General features: G+C 47.7%; 1 long non-coding RNA gene across 1 annotated transcript in view; it reads right to left on the bottom strand.

Annotated features, from left to right (window-relative positions):
* Positions 1-2933: 2933 nt before the first annotated feature.
* LOC138645854 (uncharacterized) overlaps positions 2934-24873 on the bottom strand; it is a 47186-nt gene continuing 25246 nt past the window's right edge. The window contains exon 3 of the long non-coding RNA XR_011314781.1: positions 2934-3155. This is a non-coding gene — a long non-coding RNA (uncharacterized lncRNA). The remainder of the gene's footprint in view (positions 3156-24873) is intronic.

The raw sequence follows: 24873 nt of genomic DNA, 5'->3' as shown, positions 1-24873 counted from the left end.
ATCATATGCCTGAGTTGAGCTCCACCTGAGGTTTTTAATTTGCTAAATGCTGCTTTCAATCACTGATTGTGGCATTTACAAGATTCTGCCGGGGTGGTGCATCGTTCTAACTATCCATTGACTCCCCCGCAACGCAATCAGATGGTGCTGATTGGTTGCCATGATTGCCAAGGGACTGATAAAGACCTCAGTGCTTGTCCTGACAATGCTTCTATGAAGTCAAGCATGTGCAAGGACTTCATAAGAAACCATGATTTTTGCTATATACAGCAATATTGTGGTCGATCGCAGGTTCATGTTACCTAAGGGGAATTTTATTTACTTTTATTTTAGCAGCGTATATAGCTCCATCATATTCCAAAGTGCTTTAGAGACATCATCATCATAGCTAGACTCTTAATTTTAACTTTATTTTGTAGTTTGTACTGTATGTTCTCCCAGTGTTTGCGTGGGTTTCCTCCTGATTCTCTGATTTCCTCCCACACTCCAAACACATATTGATAGGGAATTTGGACTGTGAGCTCCAATGGGGACTATAATGATGGTGTCCGTAAGGTGCTGTATATATAAAGGTTTGAATCACCTTCCAATTTGACCCATTAAAAATAAAGAAATGCCAAACTTCAAAAACTACACATATGTGATATCTCCATAAAATTCTGATCTATCTGATCTATCAAAATTTTAAATTAATTAACACAATCAGTAAATGCCGTTGATTGAAAAAAATCACAACATCAGAATTTAGATTTTTAGGGGGCTGCTGCAACATTGCAAAAAATGCTATCAAAACGTAATATCAACTCCAAAATTGTAACAATAAAAACATCAACTAGCCCCACAAAGAACAAGCACTCACACAGCTCCATCAACTGAAAAACAGAACAGTTATGGGCCTCTGAAAATTGGGACACCATCTAAAAATATTTTCTACAAATTTCTAAATTTTTTTCAGAACTTAAATGAAACAAAAAATATGCATATTTGGAATCTCTGTAATCATACTGACTTGAAGAATTATACTGTCATGTCAATTTTGCCACATTATGAATGCAGAAAAAGGAAACCCCAAAAAACAATTGTGGAACTGCGTTTCTCAATTTTGCTTTTTTTTTCTGTTTACCAGTGTCCACGGTAAATTGATGGTGCCTTTTAATAGTACAACTCATCCTGCAAAAAACAAGCCCTTATATCGACTTCAAAATAAGGACGTTGTGGCTCTTGAAAGAAGGGGAGGAAAAAAACCAAACTGCAAAAAGAGAAAATCACCATTTCAAGAAGGGGTTAACCTGATAACAACCACATGACATAAATTTATGGCATGTGGTCACTGCAAAAGTATGAAGCAGGCTGAGTCCGCACCATACCCGACAGATGCTGGCTGCAATATGCAGTCAGCATCTGCCTGTAACAGCAGCAGCCAGTACAGCTTCATATATATCTATGAGTCTGTTACACTCAGGTCAGGACACCCATGGCCAGTCCATGTATTAGTGGCCGTGTCAAGACAGATTTTCACAGATGTCTGCATGAGTCCTTAAGGGAGGCTAAAAGATTCAGCAAAAAATAAAAAGATCAAAGTTGTACCGGAAAAAAGGTACAGAAGATATCAGTGTCCGTGTGTCCGTCTGTGTACTAGGTGTAGTCCACGTGTGGCAACCGTGTTCCGCCCGTGTGCCGCATCAGTACCACAAGGACGGCCACTGTTCCCCTGCATGTGGTGCTGAAGCCGGCTGTTATCCCTTCTTCCCTGCTTGGCCGCCGAGCAGCGTGAGCAGGGTAGAATGAATGAATGAGAAGCAGCGGGCACGGGCACAGTAACTAGCGGTGACATCACTGAGTCTGTGCTCGATGCCGGCATGAACTCGTGTGACCTCAGGACCGTGGGAGAATGTAAGTGATAAGGTCACTGTGACAGAGCTTGAACTGCCCTGACCTCATCACTTGCATTCTCCTATGGCCCTGAGGTCACAGGAGTTCATGCTGGCGAGCGAGCACAGACTCAGTGACATCACCGCTAGTTACTGAGCCTGCGTCTGCTGTGTATCATTCATTCCCCAGTAGTTTACAGCCGGGAGCGGTCGCATTAGCACCTCTCCTGGTTGTAAACTGTACATTCCCCCAGATATGGATTACGGTGTGTGATTGACTGTACACCAGACAGGTATGGGTATATTGTTGGTTTGTTATTTTTACTTTTTTTTACAGGAGATCGAGGGCTTCGCTTGGAATGGCAGACGAATAATGATGGGAAACTTTGTTGTGTATGATTTCATTAAAAGACTTTATTCTTACCATTTATTCTTTACCAACTATAGGATTATTGACACCTCTCCATTACTAAGCCGGCTTAATGTCACTTACAATAGGAAGGTGACATTATCCCTCATTACACCACTTGCCACCTCTACAGGCAAGTGGGAAGAACCAAGCAAAGCTTTTTCTGGGCAGCTGTGGGCTGCTGTTTTTAGGCTGGGGGACCATATCCGTGGCCCCTTACCAGCCCGAGAATAGCAGCCCGCACCTGTGAGTTTTGTCTGGTTGGTTAATAAACTAGTGGGGACCCCACGTCGAGTTTTTCATTCTTTCATTCATTGTCCCCTGCTCGTGCTGCAGTAGAGCTACTTCTCCAGTGACCATCTATGCACACGGAGGACTGTGTGCACTGTTGTCTGCGTGCATGTATGTGGCACATTTTGCGGCCCGTGTGTCCGGGTAAAAACTGATATGTCTGCGTGTTTTGCACACTGACATGTAGAAATAGCAGGAACTCGGGATGCTGCCACGGACAAGAGGCAGACCAAGAGTTAAGGTATTTATTTAACAAAGAACAATACTCCTCGCAGGGAGTAGGGAGTTGAAGGGTGAAGGTAAGGAATGGGGCAGAACTGGGAGGATGGCAGGGTAAGAAAGGGACGAACGGAAGTTCAGTAATAAAGAGGTTAAACTTATCGGACTGTAGACTTCTAATGTGAGGATGTTCAAGGTTCCAACGGTGGCACCTGCAACAGCGGCGCGGGTCATCTCAATGGAGTCTCTGACAGGCGGGAATCCAACGATGGCACCGACAACAGCGGCGCAGGTCGTCTTGTCGAAGTCTCTGGGAGGTAGGAAGATTTCCCGTGCTCAAAACGTATTAGGTACAGTTAAATCACCTATAAACAATATAGCATTAAGCTACTTACTGGTAGCGGCATTTTTCGGAGGCCCATGACAGCACTACGAGAGAGGGGATCCGCCCTTCAGGAACAGGAAACCTACAGATACAAAAGGGCGGTACCTCTCCCCATGCATCAGTTGTATATTAGAGCCTGAGAGGACTACCGCGGTTAGTAGCACACAAACATACATTATATACAGTTTATGTCCAAAAATAATCAATCATAATGAACTATATACCACACGTGAGATCTATCTATCTCATTATATACATTATGGGAAGTGCAACCCCCACGTGAATAGGGAGGGAACTAAGGGTGCTGTCATGGGCCTCCGAAAAATGCCGCTACCAGTAAGTAGCTTAATGCTTTATTCGGACTCCCATGACAGCACTACGAGAGAATTACAGAGATGTAAACTACCTTAGGGAGGGACTATAGCCTGTAGCACCCTTAACCCGAAGGTGAGATCAGAAGAGAACCCCAAGTCCAACCTATAGTGCTTGAAAAAGGTGGAAGGGGATGACCACGTAGCTGCCTTACATATCTGGTCGATGGAAACTCCAGATCTCTCAGCCCAGGATGCAGCCATGGCTCGAGTGGAATGTGCCCTCAGATTCTGCGGAGCTGGACCTCCACCTGCAGTATAAGCCAGAGAGATAGCCTCCCTAATCCACTTCGCTAGCGTGTACTTCGACACTCTAAGACCTTTCCTGGGACCTTGGAAAGATAGAAACAACGCCTCCTCTCTCTTCCAAGCATCAGTGACTGATATATATTCTAAGAGACATCTCCTAACATCTAACGTATGGAGTAACTCCTCTTTGGAATTAGAAGGATTAGGGAGAAATGATGGTAGAACTATCTCCTGAGATCTATGAAATTCTGAGGCCACTTTTGGTAAGTAAGCTGGATCTGGTCTGAGGACTACTCTGTCCTGTAGAAACTCTGTATAGGGGGACAGCCTAGAAAGAGCCTGTATGTCTCCTACCCTACGAGCAGATGTAATTGCCACCAAAAATGCTGTTTTGAGGGATAGTAATTTAAGTGAGGCTGAATGTAAAGGCTCAAACGGTTCTTTAGTCAAGGCTGAGAGGACTAGGTTAAGATCCCAAGGCATTGACCTATTCCTGTGTATAGGTCTGGATCTACTAGCTGCTTTGAAGAACCTTGATACCCAATAATTACCAGCAATGTTGCAAGAAAATAAGGCCCCTAGGGCTGAGACTTGTACTTTTAGCGTACTCGTGGATAGATTTAGCTCTAGCCCTCTCTGCAGGAATTCTAGAATCTGGTTAATTGGTAAACCCTCTTCGATATTAAAATTTGAAGAGGCCAGAAACTTCCTCCAAGTTCTAGAGTAGATCTTAGTTGTTATGAGTTTTCTACTCTTCATAAGGGTATCAATGAGATTTGGAGAAAATCCTCTGTTTTTTAACAGTGACCTTTCAAAGACCAAGCCGTCAAATGTAGACCCTTCACTTGTGGATGGTTGATCGGACCTTGATGAAGTAGGTCCGGGATGTCTGGCAGTACCCAGGGGTCTTCCACCGACATGGTCCTGAGCCAGGAGAACCAAGCCCTTCGGGGCCAGAACGGAGCGATCAGTATGATTCTCGCTTGATCCTCCCTTATCTTTCTGACCACCAGAGGCAACAGGTTTAGCGGGGGAAACGCATAAGCCAACCGGAAATCCCATCTGATCAGGAAGGCATCCACTACCAGCGGATATTCCCTGGGATTCAAGGAACAGAATTTTTTCGTTTTTCTGTTGTCCTTGTTGGCAAATAGGTCCACCTCTGGATGACCCCACCTGCGGACAATCTGGTTGAAGATTTTTGTGTTCAGAGACCACTCTCCTTGTCTTAAGGTGTTTCGACTTAGAAAGTCCGCCTTTATATTTTCCTTCCCTTTTATATGTACTGCGGATAAAGATAGAAAATGGTTTTCCGCTATCTGGAGCAGGCGGTCCGCTATTTCCATCAGGGACTCGGAGCGTGTTCCACCTTGGTGATTCACGTAGGCCACTGCCACCTGATTGTCGGAGAGGATTTTGACATGGTGACCCTGTAGATACACGAGGAGTTCCTTAATTGATAATTCAATCGCCAACAACTCCTTTTGATTAGAAGAGGCTGATGTTTGGGGGTCCCATAGACCCTGGACTACCACGTCACCCATGTGTGCCCCCCACCCTGTGGGGCTGGCGTCCGTCGTAACTACCCGAGTCACTTGAGTCACCCAGGGAACTCCTGCTGACAGATTGTCTTCCTTTAGCCACCATCTAAGAGATGTCAGAACCTCTGGACTCAATGTCATCTGACCCTGCAAGGAACCCTGTAAGACTCTGTCATAATTCAGTACGTCAAACTGTAAATGTCTGGAGTGGAACTGGGCCCAACGGACGGCGGGAATACAGGAAGTTAGGGAACCTAACAAGGACATAGCCTGTCTAAGAGTCATGGTTGGTTCTTTAATTGCTTTTAATACCTGTTGTTGGATATGGCGCAGTTTATCAGTTGGAAGACAGCATTGTTGGGACTCGGAATCTAACAGCAGACCTAGGAATCTCTGGTTTTTTAGGGGTTGTAATCGGAATTTTTCATAATTCACGATCCAGCCCAGATTCTCTAGCTTAGATATAGCTATTTTTACCTGAGCAAGGCAATGGTCCGCTGAGTTCCCAACTATCAGGAAATCATCCAGATAAGGGATTATGAGGATATCAGATTCACGTAAATGCGCCATGACCTCCGCAACAACTTTAGTGAATACTCGGGGAGACGTTGAGAGGCCGAAGGGAAGGGCTCTAAATTGAAAATGTCGAACAATACCCCCCATAGACACCGCCACACGTAGAAACCTCTGAAAGTTTTCATGGATAGGAACATGATAATACGCATCTTTTAAGTCCACAACTACCATGAAGCAGTGTTTGAACAACATTTTAATTGCAGAGCTGATTGACTCCATTTTAAATGTGGCTTTAACCAGGTATTCATTCAGGGATTTAAGGTTAATAATAGTCCTAAATGATCTGTCTGGTTTCTGGATCAGAAAAAGGGGAGAGTAGAATCCACTCCCTCTTTCTGACTCTGGAACTTCAATCAGCACGTTTTTGAGGCATAAACTCACAACTTCTGCCTCCAAAGCCGTCTGTTCAATAGTGGAGGAACGTAAGGGGGTTAACATAAATTTATCCCGAGGCCAGTGAATAAATTCTAATTTCAGACCTTCTGAAATAATACCTCGGACCCAGTCACTATTTGAGATGTTAGACCATGCGGAAGAGAAGGCTGACAATCTCCCTCCCACAGGGATCGCTAGTCATTGGTCCGGTTTCTTACGTTCTTTTGAGGAACGGCGGAACATGTAACCCGTACCTCTCCTGCGTCTATCCTCCCATCTAAAATTCTCTCTAGCGGGTGAGGATGCGCGCTTCCTTCCGCGACCAAATCTCCTCCTGTTGAATGGACGCCGATAAGAAGATGATGACAAACTCGGGAATTTTTTCTTGTCATCTCCAGCCTTTTCAAGCAGGTCATCCAAGGTTGGTCCGAAGAGGTATTCCCCTTTGCATGGGATAGCGCATAATTTGGACCTTGATTGAATGTCACCCGACCAACATTTCAACCACAGGGCTCTACGAGCCGCGTTGGAGAGTCCTGCTGCTCTGGCCGCCATCCTGACCGAATCGACCGACGCGTCCGACAGGAAAGCCGCAGCATCTTGAATCACCGGAAGCGCACTTAGAATGGAACTTCTGGAAGCACCTTCCTTAAGCTGGGATTCCAACTGTTCCAGCCAGACCATTAGGGATCTGGCTGTACAAGTCGCAGCCACCGCTGGCCTCAACGATCCGGCTGCCATCTCCCAGGTACCTTTAAGGAAGGTATCCGCCTTCCTGTCAAGGGGGTCTTTAAGGGATCCCATATCTTCGAAAGGTAATGCGGCCTCTTTTGATGCCTTTGCTACCGCAGCATCTAATTTAGGGGCCTTGTCCCAGGTATCCACAGTCGTATCCTCAAAGGGATATCTGCGTTTTAAGGCTGGTGGTAATGAGCCTTTCTTCTCCGGTTTCTTCCATTCCCGGAGAATCAGGTCTTGAATTTTATCATTCACCGGGAAGGACCTACGCTTCTTGTGTTCCAAACCACTGAACATTAGTTGCTGACGGGAAAGCGGAGTCTTAGGTTCTTCTAGGCCCATCGTACCTCTGACCGACTTAACTAATTTATCTACCCGGTCCAGAGGCAGACAGAATCGGCCAGATTCCTCTTCTGATGACGAGGAAGAGAGATTTGAGCCATAGGAACCTTCATCCTTATCTTCCTCTGATGAATCAGAGATCACCGAGGTTCTCTGTTTTGAACTCCCCGCCTGGGACATAGACCGCAGGGATTCCCTTACTTCTGTACGGATCATCTCACGCAGATTAGCCGTAGAAGCAGATTCTTCCGCTACCTAGGGGAGGACAATAAGGGTGATACCATCTATCTAGCCTGATGTCACTCAACCCCTCCACTCCTGTAGACCTCACCGTCTGTTGTATACAGGAGGCGCATAATTTTTTAATATAAGAATCTGGTAACGGGACTTCACACAGGGCACACTCCTTATGTTTTGACTTTGCACTTTTCTTTCCCTAAAATGACAAAGTATAAGGGGCCCGCGTCACTGAGTGAGCATTCACGTAGATCTCTTACCAGTGTACGCCAAAAAAGGTACCGGAACACGAGGGGGTTCTTTGCCAGTCGATGCTCTGGATCCCTGCTTGGACGAGCTTTTACGGCTGGACTGGTCACTTCTGGCATGCTCCTTCTCCGTGGGCTTTTGTCGCACATCCTCCGGCAACTGAAGCTGCCGCTCACCATCACTCTCCATGATGTGGATGTGACCAAAGGCAGAGCTCTATTCCCAGCTCCTGCTTAAATCCCCCTCAGATCCGGTCAGCAGGCTGCCTGGCGCCACTCCTATTGGTTCCGGCTGATGAGACTACATCTGGGGGGTCAGCGCAGTGTGTGAGGAGACCGGCGTTCAGGATCGATGGGCGCCGCCATCTTGGATGAACTGCGCATGCGCAGTCACCCAGAGACCGGAAACGCCTGCTGACTCCGCCCCCTCGACGTCACTGCACCGGAAACGCTCCAGCTAACGCTGAGAGCGATGCAGGACGCCGAAGAGCACGCAGCAGCGTTCCGGATAGCGTTCCCCTCCTGGCACCGCTACATCACCACCGTGCTGCACCACCACATGGACCGAAGGAGCGATATACTTACCGGCGCCGGCGCTAACGGAGATCAGGAATCCTCTGGACTCTGCTCCCTGCTGTCTACATCACTGACGTGCAGTCCAGCCAGGACCACCGTGATGTCTTCCAGGAGCTTCCGCACCGGTCGAGGTAGGAGACCCCCCCGCTACCTGATTCGACCGGCCGGCCTGGGATCCATTCTACGAGATTCATCTGTAGGATCCTGCCCCTCCAGGAACAGGAAACCAACTGATGCATGGGGAGAGGTACCGCCCTTTTGTATCTGTAGGTTTCCTGTTCCTGAAGGGCGGATCCCCTCTCTCGTAGTGCTGTCATGGGAGTCCGAATAAAAAAGATTTTTTCCATAAAGCAATAAAATTAATATATATTAGGCTGGCGTCACACTGGCGTTTTAAACGGCCGAGTGCAATGCGATAAAAAATCGCATTGCACTCGGACCAATGTTAAGCTATGGGGCAGCTCCCAGCAGCTGACTTTTTGTCGGCCGTTTTCCTCGGTCCGAGACAATCGCAGCATGCTGCGATTGTCTCGGACCGAGGAAAACTCTCGGCTCACTCGCACCCATATAAGCCTATGGGTGCGAGTGAGACAGCGCACACCATCCGAGAGATGTGCGTTATAAGCGGACCCCAGCAATGGAGGAGATGGAGAAATTCATTTCTCTGCCTCCTCCGCAGCTGTGCTCCGATCCTCCCTGTGCGAGTGAATCGGAGCACAGACGCATGACATTCGGCTCCTGCTCTGCTGCGAGCAGGAGCCGAGTGTTATTAGCATATCGCATCTGATGATCTCGCATCGGATGCAATACGCCAGTGTGATGCCAGCCTAATAGTAGTGATTGCCCTAGGTGTTAAAACAAGAAAGAAAAGTGGAAACCACTCATGACCAGAAACAAACCCAAGCACCAGTATTATGGATGCACCAGGGAGACCAAACTGGATTATAAAATAATATCTTTATTAACTAATAGTAGCAATACAGAAAAAAATAAATTTTAAAATAAAACAGACTGTTGTGCGAATCAGGACAGTATGTATAATAAAAGTAAACACATAATCACAATTCATATAAGTGCCACCAATGGGCATGTGCAAGGTAATGATTCCCCTTTAAGGAATATAGGCAATTCCCTGAAATTCTTGTGTCATTGTGCCAGAAACAATGTATATAGCAATGAGTGGAGGTCACACACAAAAAAGCAAAATTGCAGCAAGTAGTATAAAGTGGTTAAGGCTACTTTCACATTTCCGTCGGTATGGGCCCGTCGCAATGCGTAGGGCCGACGTACCGACGAACGTTGTGAAATAACTGCAAGACGTGGGCAACGGATGCAGTTTTTCAACGCATCCGCTGCCCATTCTGCAGTCCGGGGAGGAGGGGGCGGAGATTTGGCCACGTATGCGCGGTCAAAAATGGCGGACACGTCGCACAAAAAAACGTTACATTGAACGTTTTTTTGTGCATCGCGTCCGCCAAAACACGACGGATCCATCCATCCGTCGCGATCCGTCGCTAATACAAGTGTATGGGCAAAAAACGCATCCTGCAAGCACATTTGCAGGATCCGTTTTTTGCCCATCACCACGGATTACGACGGAGGACAAAAGATGGAAGTGTGAAAGTAGCCTAACTGTGGAAACAGATCCAGGGAGGAATCCGCACATATGCATAGGGAAATCCCGGAGAGCTGTGTGAAATCCCTGAGAGCTGTGTAAAGCTGCAAAATCACAAAGTGCAATGTGCTGAAAAAGTGACTCAGGAAAAAAAAAAAAAAATAAATAAAAATATATATATATATATATATATATATATATATATATATATACGGCGCCCCAGTGTCCTGGTCGTCGCAGTGATGTCATTATCCTTTCAGGGAAGAAGCGATGTCATGTCTGAAGGCAATGAAAGACAACCACATTCAGGTATCACACACATGCAACATGTTCACACTCCAGACCAGAAGGGGGAGCTCTAAGCCTGTTTAGGGTGTGCTTCCCTACTTACATCCTGATCCGGAGAGAAGAGAGTTTAGTTCCTGTCAGGAGACAGAAGGAGAGGAGCTCTGCTGGCATGACGTGCTGTAACTCCTGGGAAAAGACACTAAAAGGTGAACATACTGCAGAGAGTGTGCAGGAAAGCAGGGCACAGGAGAGAAATACCAGAGGGAGATCAGCCAGAAACAAGCTGCTCCTTTCTGAAGCACAGGAGCTGGTAGCCAGAGACACCGAGGGAGCAACTGTCTCTAAGCCTTGCTCCAGAGACCGGCAGGGCAGTCAATTCCAAGTTGGCTGTCCGACCTTAATACCTAAGCAGACACGGTGGCAACTTGTGGGATAGGGGCGTCTCTAGGGTCCCTATAAACAAGCCTCAGGCCATCAGTCACACTGGTTTGTCCTATCCACACCATCTGGGGGACAGAGAGGAAGAAATAACATCTAGAATATCTACAAGAGTTGTGAGGACCTTACCGAGAAGCTCAGCAGGTAGGTACTACAACACACAGGAAGGCTACTGATTTCCACCTGGATAAGGGGTGTTATGACGAGGTAATTCAGTACCACAATGGACATAGAAGTCAGAGCACATACAGTGATCTGACAATAACCCAAAAACAAAGCACTAGGTGGAGTTAAATAGAGCAGCACCTAACGACTTCACCACATCACCTGAGGAAGGAAACTCAGAAGCCGCAGTACCACTCTCCTCCACCAACGGAAGCTCACAGAGAGAATCAGCCGAAGTACCACTTGTGACCACAGGAGGGAGCTCTGCCACAGAATTCACAACAGTACCCCCCCTTGAGGAGGGGTCACCGAACCCTCACCAGAGCCCCCAGGACGACCAGGATGAGCCATATGAAAGGCACGAACAAGATCGGGAGCATGGACATCAGAGGCAAAGACCCAGGAATTATCTTCCTGAGCATAACCCTTCCACTTAACCAGATACTGGAGTTTCCGTCTTGAAAGGCGAGAATCCAAAATCTTCTCCACAATATACTCCAACTCCCCCTCCACCAAAACCGGGGCAGGAGGATCAACAGATGGAACCATAGGTGCCACGTATCTCCGCAACAATGACCTATGGAATACGTTATGTATGGAAAAAGAATCTGGAAGGGTCAGACGAAAAGACACAGGATTAAGAACCTCAGAAATCCTATACGGACCAATGAAACGAGGTTTAAACTTAGGAGAGGAAACCTTCATAGGAATATGACGAGAAGATAACCAAACCAAATCCCCAACACAAAGTCGGGGACCCACACAGCGTCTGCGATTAGCGAAATGTTGAGCCTTCTCCTGGGACAAGGTCAAATTGTCCACTACATGAGTCCAAATCTGCTGCAACCTGTCCACCACAGTATCCACACCAGGACAGTCCGAAGACTCAACCTGCCCTGAAGAGAAACGAGGATGGAACCCAGAGTTGCAGAAAAACGGCGAAACCAAGGTAGCCGAGCTGGCCCGATTATTGAGGGCGAACTCAGCCAAAGGCAAAAAGGACACCCAGTCATCCTGATCAGCAGAAACAAAGCATCTCAGATATGTTTCCAAGGTCTGATTGGTTCGTTCGGTCTGGCCATTAGGCTGAGGATGGAAAGCTGAGGAAAAAGACAAGTCAATGCCCATCCTACCACAAAAGGCTCGCCAAAACCTCGAAACAAACTGGGAACCTCTGTCAGAAACGATATTCTCTGGAATGCCATGTAAACGAACCACATGCTGGAAGAACAATGGCACCAAATCAGAGGAGGAAGGTAATTTACACAAGGGTACCAAATGGACCATCTTAGAAAAGCGATCACAGACCACCCAAATGACTGACATCTTTTGAGAGACGGGAAGATCTGAAATAAAATCCATAGAGATATGTGTCCAAGGCCTCTTCGGGACCGGCAAGGGCAAAAGCAACCCACTGGCACGAGAACAGCAGGGCTTAGCCTGAGCACAAATCCCACAGGACTGCACAAAAGAACGCACATCCCGCGACAGAGATGGCCACCAAAAGGATCTAGCCACCAACTCTCTGGTACCAAAGATTCCAGGATAACCAGCCAACACCGAACAATGAACCTCAGAGATAACTTTATTCGTCCACCTATCAGGGACAAACAGTTTCTCCGCTGGGCAACGATCAGGTTTATTAGCCTGAAATTTTTGCAGCACCCGCCGCAAATCAGGGGAGATGGCAGACACAATTACTCCCTCTTTGAGGATACCCGCCGGCTCAGATAAACCCGGAGAGTCGGGCACAAAACTCCTAGACAGAGCATCCGCCTTTACATTTTTAGGGCCCAGAAGGTACGAAATCACAAAGTCAAAACGGGCAAAAAACAGCGACCAATGAGCCTGTCTAGGATTCAACCGCTTGGCAGACTCGAGATAAGTCAAGTTCTTATGATCAGTCAAGACCACAACGCCACGCTTAGCTCCTTCAAGCCAATGACACCACTCCTCGAATGCCCACTTCATGGCCAGCAACTCTCGATTGCCCACATCATAATTTCGCTCAGCAGGCGAAAACTTCCTGGAAAAGAAGGCGCATGGTTTCATCACCGAGCAATCAGAACTTCTCTGCGACAAAACAGCCCCTGCTCCAATCTCAGAAGCATCAACCTCGACCTGGAATGGAAGTGAAACATCTGGTTGACACAACACAGGGGCAGAAGAAAAACGACGCTTCAACTCTTGAAAAGCTTCCACAGCAGCAGAAGACCAATTGACCACATCAGCACCCTTCTTGGTCAAATCGGTCAATGGTTTAGCAATACTGGAAAAATTGCAGATGAAGCGACGATAAAAATTAGCAAAGCCCAGGAACTTTTGCAGACTTTTCAGAGATGTCGGCTGAGTCCAATCATGGATGGCTTGGACCTTAACAGGGTCCATCTCGATAGTAGAAGGGGAAAAGATGAACCCCAAAAATAAAACCTTCTGTACACCAAAGAGACACTTTGATCCCTTCACAAACAAAGAATTAGCACGCAGGACCTGAAACACCGTTCTGACCTGCTTCACATGAGACTCCCAATCATCCGAGAGGATCAAAATGTCATCCAAGTACACAATCAGGAATTATCCAGGTACTCTCGGAAGATGTCATGCATAAAGGACTGAAACACTGATGGAGCATTGGCAAGTCCGAATGGCATTACTAGATACTCAAAATGACCCTCGGGCGTATTAAATGCAGTTTTCCATTCATCGCCTTGCTTAATACGCACAAGATTATACGCACCACGAAGATCTATCTTGGTGAACCAACTGGCCCCCTTAATCCGAGCAAACAAATCAGATAACAACGGCAAGGGGTACTGAAATTTAACCGTGATCTTATTTAGAAGGCGGTAATCTATACAAGGTCTCAGCGAACCATCCTTCTTGGCTACAAAAAAGAACCCTGCTCCCAATGGCGACGACGATGGGCGAATATACCCCTTCTCCAAGGACTCCTTCACATAACTCCGCATAGCGGCATGCTCAGGCACAGACAAATTAAACAGTCGACCTTTTGGGAATTTACTACCAGGAATCAAATCGATAGCACAATCACAATCCCTATGCAGAGGTAGGGCATCGGACTTGGGCTCATCAAATACATCCCGGTAATCAGACAAGAACTCTGGAACCTCAGAAGGGGTGGATGACGAAATAGTCAGAAATGGGACATCACCATGTACCCCCTTACAACCCCAGCTGGACACAGACATGGATTTCCAATCTAATACTGGATTATGGACTTGTAGCCATGGCAACCCCAACACGACCACATCATGCAGATTATGCAACACCAGAAAGCGAATAACCTCCTGATGTGCAGGAGCCATGCACATGGTCAGCTGGGTCCAGTACTGAGGCTTATTCTTGGCCAAAGGCGTAGCATCAATTCCTCTCAATGGAATAGGACACTGCAAGGGCTCCAAGAAAAACCCACAACGCCTAGCATACTCCAAGTCCATCAAATTCAGGGCAGCGCCTGAATCCACAAATGCCATGACAGAATACGATGACAAAGAGCAGATCAAGGTAACGGACAAAATAAATTTTGACTGTACCGTACCAATGGTGGCAGACCTAGCGAACCGCTTAGTGCGCTTATGACAATCAGAGATAGCATGAGTGGAATCACCACAGTAGAAACACAGCCCATTCAGACGTCTGTGTTCTTGCCGTTCAACTCTGGTCAAAGTCCTATCGCACTGCATAGGCTCAGGTTTAAGCTCAGGTAATACCGCCAAATGGTGCACAGATTTACGCTCACGCAAGCGTCGACCGATCTGAATTGCCAAAGACATAGACTCATTCAAACCAGCAGGCATAGGAAATCCCACCATGACATCCTTAAGGGCTTCAGAGAGACCCTTTCTGAAAATAGCTGCGAGCGCACCTTCATTCCATTGAGTGAGTACGGACCACTTTCTAAATTTCTAACAATATACCTCTATATCATCCTGAGCCTGACACAGATCCAGCAAATTCTTCTCTGCCTGATCCACTGAATTAGGTTCATCGTACAGCAATCCGAGCGCCAGGAAAAACGCATCGATATTACTTAATGCAGGATCTCCTGGCGCAAGAGAAAATGCCCGGTCCTGAGGGTCGCCACGTAAAAAAGAAATAATGATCAAAACTTGTTGAACTGGGTCACCAGAGGAGCGAGGTTTCAAGGCCAGAAATAGTTTACAATTATTTTTGAAACTCAGAAATTTTGTTCTATCTCCAAAAAACAAATCAGGAATAAGAATTCTTGGTTCTAACATAAATTTCTGATCAATAGTGTCTTGAATCTTTTGTACTCTTGCCGAGAGCTGATCCACACATGAAGACAGACCTTTAATGTCCAACGCTACACCTGTGTACTGAACCACCCAAATGTCTAGGGGAAAAAAAAGGCAAAACACAGTGCAGAGAAAAAAAAATGGTCTCAGAACCTCTTTTTTCCCTCTATTGAGAATCATTAGTACTTTGGGCCTCCAGTACTGTTATGACGAGGTAATTCAGTACCACAATGGACATAGAAGTCAGAGCACATACAGTGATCTGACAATAACCCAAAAACATAGAACAAGCTCTGAGACGTGGGAACTCTGCTGACCGCAATCCCTAATCCTCTCCAACAACACTAGAGGCAGCCGTGGATTGCGCCTAACGCTCCCTATGCAACTCGGCACAGCCTGAGAAACTAGCTAGCCTGAAGAAAGAAAATAAGCCTACCTTGCCTCAGAGAAATACCCCAAAGGAAAAGGCAGCCCCCACATATAATGACTGTGAGTTAAGATGAACAGACAAACGTAGAGATGAAATAGATTTAGCAAAGTGAGGCCCGACTTACTAAACAGAGCGAGGATAGGAAAGGTAACTTTGCGGTCAACACAAAACCCTACAACAACCACGCAAAGGGGGCAAAAAGACCCTCCGTACCGAACTAACGGCACGGAGGTACACCCTCTGCGTCCCAGAGCTACCAGCAAGCAAGAAAAAACAAAATGACAAGCTGGACAGAAAAAAACAGCAAACAAAATAGCAAAGCGGAACTTAGCTATGCAGAGCAGCAGGCCACAGGAACGATCCAGGAGGAAACAGGTCCAATACTAGAACATTGACTGGAGGCCAGGATCAAAGCACTAGGTAGAGTTAAATAGAGCAGCACCTAACGACTTCACCACATCACCTGAGGAAGGAAACTCAGAAGCCGCAGTACCACTCTCCTCCACCAACGGAAGCTCACAGAGAGAATCAGCCGAAGTACCACTTGTGACCACAGGAGGGAGCTCTGCCACAGAATTCACAACAAAGGGGACTCTGGAATTGCCTTCAGACCGACCGGACGCTGCCTGCCCTGTCATCTGGCGCTCTGGGCTGAGGATACCATCTGAAGTCTGTTGTGAATTCAGCTTTTGGGCTCCCTCCGGTGGTTGTAGAGGGTAATGCAGTTGTGCCTGGACTGCAGGAGTGGACAGGTGTATCTACTAATTGCAAGGCTGACTGGGGTATATAGCTTTGCAGGATCCTTTAGTCAGTGCCAGTTGTTCATTGTTCTTGAAGGATTCACTTCCCTGCTGGTCTCTCCAGTTTGATGTGTTTTTCTACAAAGATAAGTCCTGGCTTTGTTTTTGCTGTCCACCTGCTGTGGACCTTGGAGTTCTGTGCATTTTCATGTTTTTGTCTTGTCCAGCTTAGTCTGTGAAGGATTTTTTGCAGCCTAGCTATTTCTCTGGAGATGCAGATATACCCCCATGTCTTTAGTCAGATGTGGTGATTCGTATTTTCTGCGGTGGATATTTTCTAGTATTTTTATACTGACCGCATAGTACTCTGTTCTATTCTTTCTTTTTAGCTAGTATGGCCTCCTATACTAAAATCTGATTTCATATCTGCGTATGTTATTTCCCTCTCCTCTCACAGTCAATATTTGTGGGGGGCTATCTATCCTTTGGGGATTTTCTCTGAGGCAAGATAGGTTTCCTGTTTCTGTCTTTAGGGGTAGTTAGATCTTAGGCTGTGCAGAGGGGTCTAGGGAGTGTTAGGTACCCCCCACGGCTACTTCTAGTTGCGCTGCTAGGTTCAGGGTTTGCGGTCAGTACAGGGACCACCTGCTCCAGAGTCTGTCTCATGCTGCTCCTAGGCCACCAGATCATAACAGTACAACTGGCCTACAATGAGTTAAACGCATCTTAGAAGAAGGGAAGGAAAGTGCTGAGCCATTTTTTTTTTCTGTAGTCTGTTGTGTCTTTCCTTTCCTCTTTACCTCTGGGTGGCTGCGGAGTCTAGTTTTAACATGAATGTTCAGGAGTTGGTTTTTCAGGTGGATCAGCTTGCTGCTAGGGTACAGGGTATTTCAGATTTCATTGTTCAGACTCCTGCCTTAGAACCTAAGATTCCCACTCCTGATTTATTCTTTGGTGACAGATCCAAATTTTTGAGTTTCAAAAATAACTGTAAACTGTTTTTTGCATTAAGATCCCGGTCTTCTGGTGATCCTATTCAGCAGGTTAAAATCATCATATCTCTGCTGCGTGGTGACCCACAGGATTGGGCATTTTCCCTGGAATCTGGCAGTCCTGCTTTGCTTAATGTTGATTCGTTCTTTCAGGCATTGGGGTTGTTGTATGATGAGCCTAATTCTGTGGATCAGGCTAAGAAAATCTTATTAGCCCTGTGTCAAGGTCAAGAAGCGGCAGAATTGTATTGCTAAAAATTTAGAAAATGGTCTGTACTGACTAAATGGAATGAGGATGCCTTGGTGGCAATTTTCAGAAAGGGTCTTTCTGAATCCGTTAAAGATGTTATGGTGGGGTTCCTCACGCCTGCTGGTCTGAGTGTTTCTATGTCTCTGGCCATTCAGATTGATCGGCGCCTGCGCGAGCGCAGAGTTGTACACACTGTGGCGTTGTCCTCTGAGCGGAGCCCTGAGCCTATGCAGTGTGATAGGATTTTGTCTAGAGCTGAACGTCAAACATTCAGGCGTCAGAATAGTTTGTGTTTTTACTGCGGCGATTCTGCTCATGTTATTTCTGATTGCCCTAAGCGTACTAAGAGAATTGCTAGTTCTGTTGCCATCAATACTATACAACCTAAATTTCTGTTATCTGTGACCTTGATCTGCTCATTATCATCATTTTCTGTCATGGCATTTGTGGATTCAGGCACCGCTCTGAACTTAATGGACTTAATGTGCCTCCAGTTTAGGAGCTTCCTATGTGGGCTGCGTGAATTGGTAGTCAAGGCTGGTTCTGTAGTGCCAGTAGGCCAAGCTCCCGCTGTAGGACTGTTGGGGTTCGGTAACTGCGGCTGCCTCGCGGCCTAGCTGTTCTCTCCTCTCCTGTGGACCTTCGAGTCCACCGCCTAGTTCCAGCACCGTCAGATGGTTCCGGGCAGAGCCTTTGGCTTAGGTGCCTCCTCCTGGGTATCCGAGTTCCGCCAACGCCAGGCAGTCCTCGGTAGTGCTTTTAAGCGCGGGCACCTACAGCTTAGTAACCGGGTTCCAGCACCGTCAGCTGGTCCTCGGTGCCATTGGCTCTTGCACACTGGGGCGACGCATCCGGGTTCCAGCACCGCCAGCTGGTTCCCGGCAGTGTTTTTGTCACGGGCACTCCCTCGTGCCCAGCCTGGTTCCAACACCGTCAGCTGTTTCCGGGTCCTGTCAAACTCACTGAGACACCTATGCGTTCCCCCGTCGTGTTGCGGTCGGGTTAGCCAACTCCAGGGTGCCTCCAGTTTAGGAGCTTCCTATGTGGGCTGCGTGAATTGGTAGTCAAGGCTGGTTCTGTAGTGCCAGTAGGCCAAGCTCCCACTGTAGGACTGTTGGGGTTCGGTAACTGCGGCTGCCTCGCGGCCTAGCTGTTCTCTCCTCTCCTGTGGACCTTCGGGTCCACCGCCTGGTTCCAGCACCGTCAGCTGGTTCCGGGCAGAGCCTTTGGCTTAGGTGCCTCCTCCTGGGTATCCGAGTTCCGCCAACGCCAGGCGGTCCTCGGTAGTGCTTTTAAGCGTGGGCACCTACAGCTTAGTAACCGGGTTCCAGCACCGTCAGCTGGTCCCCGGTCGTGCCATTGGCTCTTGCACACTGGGGCGACGCATCCGGGTTCCAGCACCGCCAGCTGGTTCCCGGCAGTGTTTTTGTCACGGGTACTCCCTCGTGCCCAGCCTGGTTGCAGCACCGTCAGCTGTTTCCGGGTCCTGTCAAACTCACTGAGACACCTATGCGTTCCCCCGTCATGTTGCGGTCGGGTTAGCCAACTCCAGGGTGCCTCCAGTTTAGGAGCTTCCTATGTGGGCTGCGTGAATTGGTAGTCAAGGCTGGTTCTGTAGTGCCAGTAGGCCAAGCTCCCGCTGTAGGACTGTTGGGGTTCGGTAACTGCGGCTGCCTCGCGGCCTAGCTGTTCTCTCCTCTCCTGTGGACCTTCGGGTCCACCGCCTGGTCCCAGCACCGTCAGCTGGTCCCGGGCAGAGCCTTTGGCTTAGGTGCCTCCTCCTGGGTATCCGAGTTCCGCCAACGCCAGGCGGTCCTCGGTAGTGCTTTTAAGCGCGGGCACCTACAGCTTAGTAACCGGGTTCCAGCACCGTCAGCTGGTCCCCGGTCGTGCCATTGGCTCTTGCACACTGGGGCGACGCATCTGGGTTCCAGCACCGCCAGCTGGTTCCCGGCAGTGTTTTTGTCACGGGTACTCCCTCGTGCCCAGCCTGGTTCCAGCACCGTCAGCTGTTTCCGGGTCCTGTCAAACTCACTGAGACACCTATGCGTTCCCCCGTCGTGTTGCAGTCGGGTTAGCCAACTCCAGGCTGCCTCCAGTTTAGGAGCTTCCTATGTGGGCTGCGTGAATTGGTAGTCAAGGCTGGTTCTGTAGTGCCAGTAGGCCAAGCTCCCGCTGTAGGACTGTTGGGGTTCGGTAACTGCGGCTGCCTCGCGGCCTAGCTGTTCTCTCCTCTCCTGTGGACCTTCGGGTCCACCGCCTGGTTCCAGCACCGTCAGCTGGTTCCGGGCAGAGCCTTTGGCTTAGGTGCCTCCTCCTGGGTATCCGAGTTCCGCCAACGCCAGGCGGTCCTCGGTAGTGCTTTTAAGCGTGGGCACCTACAGCTTCCCCCGTCGTGTTGCGTGTTATGCTAGCAATCAGGTAACACAGTGTGCAGTAATCAGCGCACATACAGTGATATGGCTATAACCCAAAAACAATAGAACAAGCTCTGAGACGTGGAATCTCTGTAGACTGCAATACCTGAACCTATCCTCACACAACTAAAAGCAGCAGTGGATTGCGCCTAACACTACCTATGCAACTCGGCACTGCCTGAGGAGCTGACTAGCCTGAAGATAGAAATACAAGCCTGACTTGCCTCAGAGAAATACCCCAAAGGAATAGGCAGCCCCCCACATATAATGACTGTTAGCAAGATGAAAAGACAAAACGTAGGAATGAAATAGATTCAGCAAAGTGAGGCCCGATATTCTAGACAGAGCGAGGATAGCAAAGAGAACTATGCAGTCTACAAAAAACCCTAAAGCAAAAACCACGCAAAGGGGGCACAAAGACCCACCGTGCCGAACTAACGGCACGGCGGTACACCCTTTGCGTCTCAGAGCTTCCAGCAAAAAAGAATAGACAAGCTGGACAGAAAAAACAGCAACAAAAAACAAAAAAGCACTTATCTAGCAGAGCAGCAGGCCAAAGGAAAGATGCAGAGCTCAGATCCAACACTGGAACATTGACAAGGAGCAAGGAAGATAGAATCAGGTGGAGTTAAATAGCAAGGCAGCCAACGAGCTCACCAGAACACCTGAGGGAAGAAGCCCAGAGGCTGCAGTACCACTTGTGACCACAGGAGTGAATTCAGCCACAGAATTCACAACAGTACCCCCCCCTTGAGGAGGGGCCACCGAACCCTCACCAGAACCCCCAGGCCGACCAGGATGAGCCACATGAAAGGCACGAACAAGATCTGGAGCATGGACATCAGAGGCAAAAACCCAGGAATTATCCTCCTGAGCATAACCCTTCCATTTGACCAGATACTGGAGTTTCCGTCTAGAGACACGAGAATCCAAAATTTTCTCCACAATATACTCCAATTCCCCCTCCACCAAAACAGGGGCAGGAGGCTCCACAGATGGAACCATAGGTGCCACGTATCTCCGCAACAACGACCTATGGAATACATTATGTATGGAAAAGGAGTCTGGGAGGGTCAGACGAAAAGTCACCGGATTGAGAATCTCAGAAATCCTATATGGACCAATAAAACGAGGTTTAAATTTAGGAGAGGAAACCTTCATAGGAATATGACGAGAAGATAACCAAACCAGATCCCCAACACGAAGTCGGGGACCCACACGGCGTCTGCGATTAGCGAAAAGTTGAGCTTTCTCCTGGGACAAGATCAAATTGTCCACTACCTGAGTCCAGATCTGCTGCAACCTATCCACCACAGAATCCACACCAGGACAGTCCGAAGACTCAACCTGTCCTGAAGAGAAACGAGGATGGAACCCAGAATTGCAGAAAAATGGAGAGACCAAGGTAGCCGAGCTGGCCCGATTATTAAGGGCGAACTCAGCCAACGGCAAAAATGACACCCAATCATCCTGGTCTGCAGAAACAAAACATCTCAGATATGTTTCCAAGGTCTGATTGGTTCGTTCGGTCTGGCCATTAGTCTGAGGATGGAAGGCCGAGGAAAAAGATAGGTCAATGCCCATCCTACCACAAAAGGCTCGCCAGAACCTCAAGACAAACTGGGAACCTCTGTCAGAAACAATATTCTCAGGAATGCCATGCAAACGAACCACATGCTGGAAGAACAAAGGCACCAAATCAGAGGAGGAAGGCAATTTAACCAAGGGCACCAGATGGACCATTTTAGAAAAGCGATCACAGACCACCCAAATGACCGACATCTTTTGAGAAACAGGAAGGTCAGAAATGAAATCCATCGAAATATGTGTCCAAGGCCTCTTCGGGACCGGCAAGGGCAAAAGCAACCCACTGGCACGTGAACAGCAGGGCTTAGCCCTAGCACAAATCCCACAGGACTGCACAAAAGCACGCACATCCCGTGACAGAGATGGCCACCAGAAGGATCTAGCCACTAACTCTCTGGTACCAAAGATTCCTGGATGACCAGCCAACACCGAACAATGAAGTTCAGAGACAACTTTACTAGTCCACCTATCAGGGACGAACAGTTTCTCGGCCGGACAACGATCAGGTTTATTAGCCTGAAATTTCTGCAACACTCTCCGCAAATCAGGGGAGATGGCAGACACAATGACTCCCTCCTTGAGGATACTCGCCGGCTCAGATAACCCCGGAGAGTCGGGCACAAAACTCCTAGACAGAGCATCCGCCTTCACATTTTTAGAGCCCGGAAGGTACGAAATCAAAATCAAAACGAGCAAAAAATAACGACCAACGGGCCTGTCTAGGATTCAAGCGCTTGGCAGACTCGAGATAAGTAAGGTTCTTATGATCAGTCAATACCACCACGCGATGCTTAGCTCCTTCAAGCCAATGACGCCACTCCTCGAATGCCCACTTCATGGCCAGCAACTCTCGGTTGCCCACATCATAATTACGCTCAGCAGCAGAAAACTTCCTGGAAAAGAAAGCACATGGTTTCAACACTGAGCAACCAGAACCTCTCTGTGACAAAACCGCCCCTGCTCCAATCTCAGAAGCATCAACCTCGACCTGGAACGGAAGAGAAACATCTGGTTGACACAACACAGGGGCAGAGCAAAAACGACGCTTCAACTCCTGAAAAGCTTCCACGGCAGCAGAAGACCAATTAACCAAATCAGCACCCTTCTTGGTCAAATCGGTCAATGGTCTGGCAATGCTAGAAAAATTACAGATGAAGCGACGATAAAAATTAGCAAAGCCCAGGAATTTCTGCAGACTTTTCAGAGATGTCGGCTGAGTCCAATCCTGGATGGCCTGGACCTTAACCGGATCCATCTCGATAGTAGAAGGGGAAAAGATGAACCCCAAAAATGAAACTTTCTGCACACCGAAGAGACACTTTGATCCCTTCACGAACAGGGAATTAGCACGCAGTACCTGGAAAACCATTCTGACTTGCTTCACATGAGACTCCCAATCATCAGAGAAGATCAAAATGTCATCCAAGTAAACAATCAGGAATTTATCCAGATACTCACGGAAAATGTCATGCATAAAAGACTGAAAAACAGATGGAGCATTGGCAAGTCCGAACGGCATCACTAGATACTCAAAATGACCCTCGGGCGTATTAAATGCCGTTTTCCATTCATCTCCCTGCCTGATTCTCACCAAATTATACGCACCACGAAGATCAATCTTAGTAAACCAACTAGCCCCCTTAATCCGAGCAAACAAGTCAGATATCAATGGCAAGGGATACTGAAACTTAACAGTGATCTTATTAAGAAGGCGGTAATCAATACACGGTCTTAGCGAACCATCCTTTTTGGCTACAAAAAAGAGCCCTGCTCCCAGTGGTGATGACGATGGGCGAATATGTCCCTTCTCCAGGGATTCTTTCACATAACTGCGCATAGCGGTGTGTTCAGGCACGGACAAATTAAATAAACGACCCTTAGGGAATTTACTACCAGGAATCAAATTGATAGCACAATCACAATTCCTATGCGGAGGTAGGGCATCAGACTTGGGCTCTTCAAATACATCCTGAAAGTCAGACAAGAACTCTGGGATGTCAGAAGGAATGGATGACGAAACAGACAAAAATGGAACATCACCATGTACCCCCTGACAACCCCAGCTGGACACCGACATAGAGTTCCAATCCAATACTGGATTATGGGTTTGTAGCCATGGCAACCCCAACATGACCACATCATGCAGATTATGCAGCACCAGAAAGCGAATAACTTCCTGATGTGCAGGAGCCATGCACATGGTCAGCTGGGCCCAGTACTGAGGCTTATTCTTGGCCAAAGGTGTAGCATCAATTCCTCTCAACGGAATAGGACACCGCAAAGGCTCCAAGAAAAATCCACAACGTTTAGCATAATCCAAATCCATCAGATTCAGGGCAGCGCCTGAATCCACAAACGCCATGACAGAATACGATGACAAAGAGCATATCAAGGTAATGGACAGAAGGAATTTGGACTGTACAGTACCAATGACGGCAGACCTATCGAACCGCCTAGTGCGCTTAGGACAATTAGAAATAGCATGAGTGGAATCACCACAGTAGAAACACAGCCTGTTCAGACGTCTGTGTTCTTGCCGTTCATCTTTAGTCATAGTCCTGTCGCACTGCATAGGCTCAGGTTTACTCTCAGACAATACCGCCAGATGGTTCACAGATTTACGCTCGCGCAAGCGACGACCGATCTGAATGGCCAAGGACATAGACTCATTCAAACCAGCAGGCATAGGAAATCCCACCATGACATCCTTAAGAGCTTCAGAGAGACCCTTTCTGAACAAAGCCGCCAGCGCAGATTCATTCCACAGAGTGAGTACTGACCACTTCCTAAATTTCTGACAATATACTTCTATATCATCCTGACCCTGGCACAAAGCCAGCAAATTTTTCTCAGCCTGATCCACTGAATTAGGCTCATCGTAAAGCAATCCGAGCGCCAGGAAAAACGCATCGACACCGCTCAATGCAGGGTCTCCTGGCGCAAGAGAAAATGCCCAGTCCTGAGGGTCGCCGCGCAAAAAAGAAATAATAATCAAAACCTGTTGAACTGAATTACCAGAAGAATGAGGTTTCAAGGCCAGAAATAGCTTACAATTATTTTTAAAGCTCAGAAACTTATTTCTATTACCAAAAAACAAATCAGGAATAGGAATTCTTGGTTCTAGCATAGATTTCTGATCAATTGTATCTTGAATCTTTTGTACATTTACAACGAGATTATCCATTGAAGAGCACAGAGCCTGAATATCCATGTCCATAGCTGTGTCCTGAAACACCCTAATGTCTA

Source organism: Ranitomeya imitator, chromosome 7 (assembly GCF_032444005.1).
Source record: "Ranitomeya imitator isolate aRanImi1 chromosome 7, aRanImi1.pri, whole genome shotgun sequence".
In the NCBI taxonomy this organism is placed as follows: Eukaryota; Metazoa; Chordata; class Amphibia; order Anura; family Dendrobatidae; genus Ranitomeya; species Ranitomeya imitator.
This window is presented reverse-complemented; position numbering and strand designations above follow the sequence as displayed.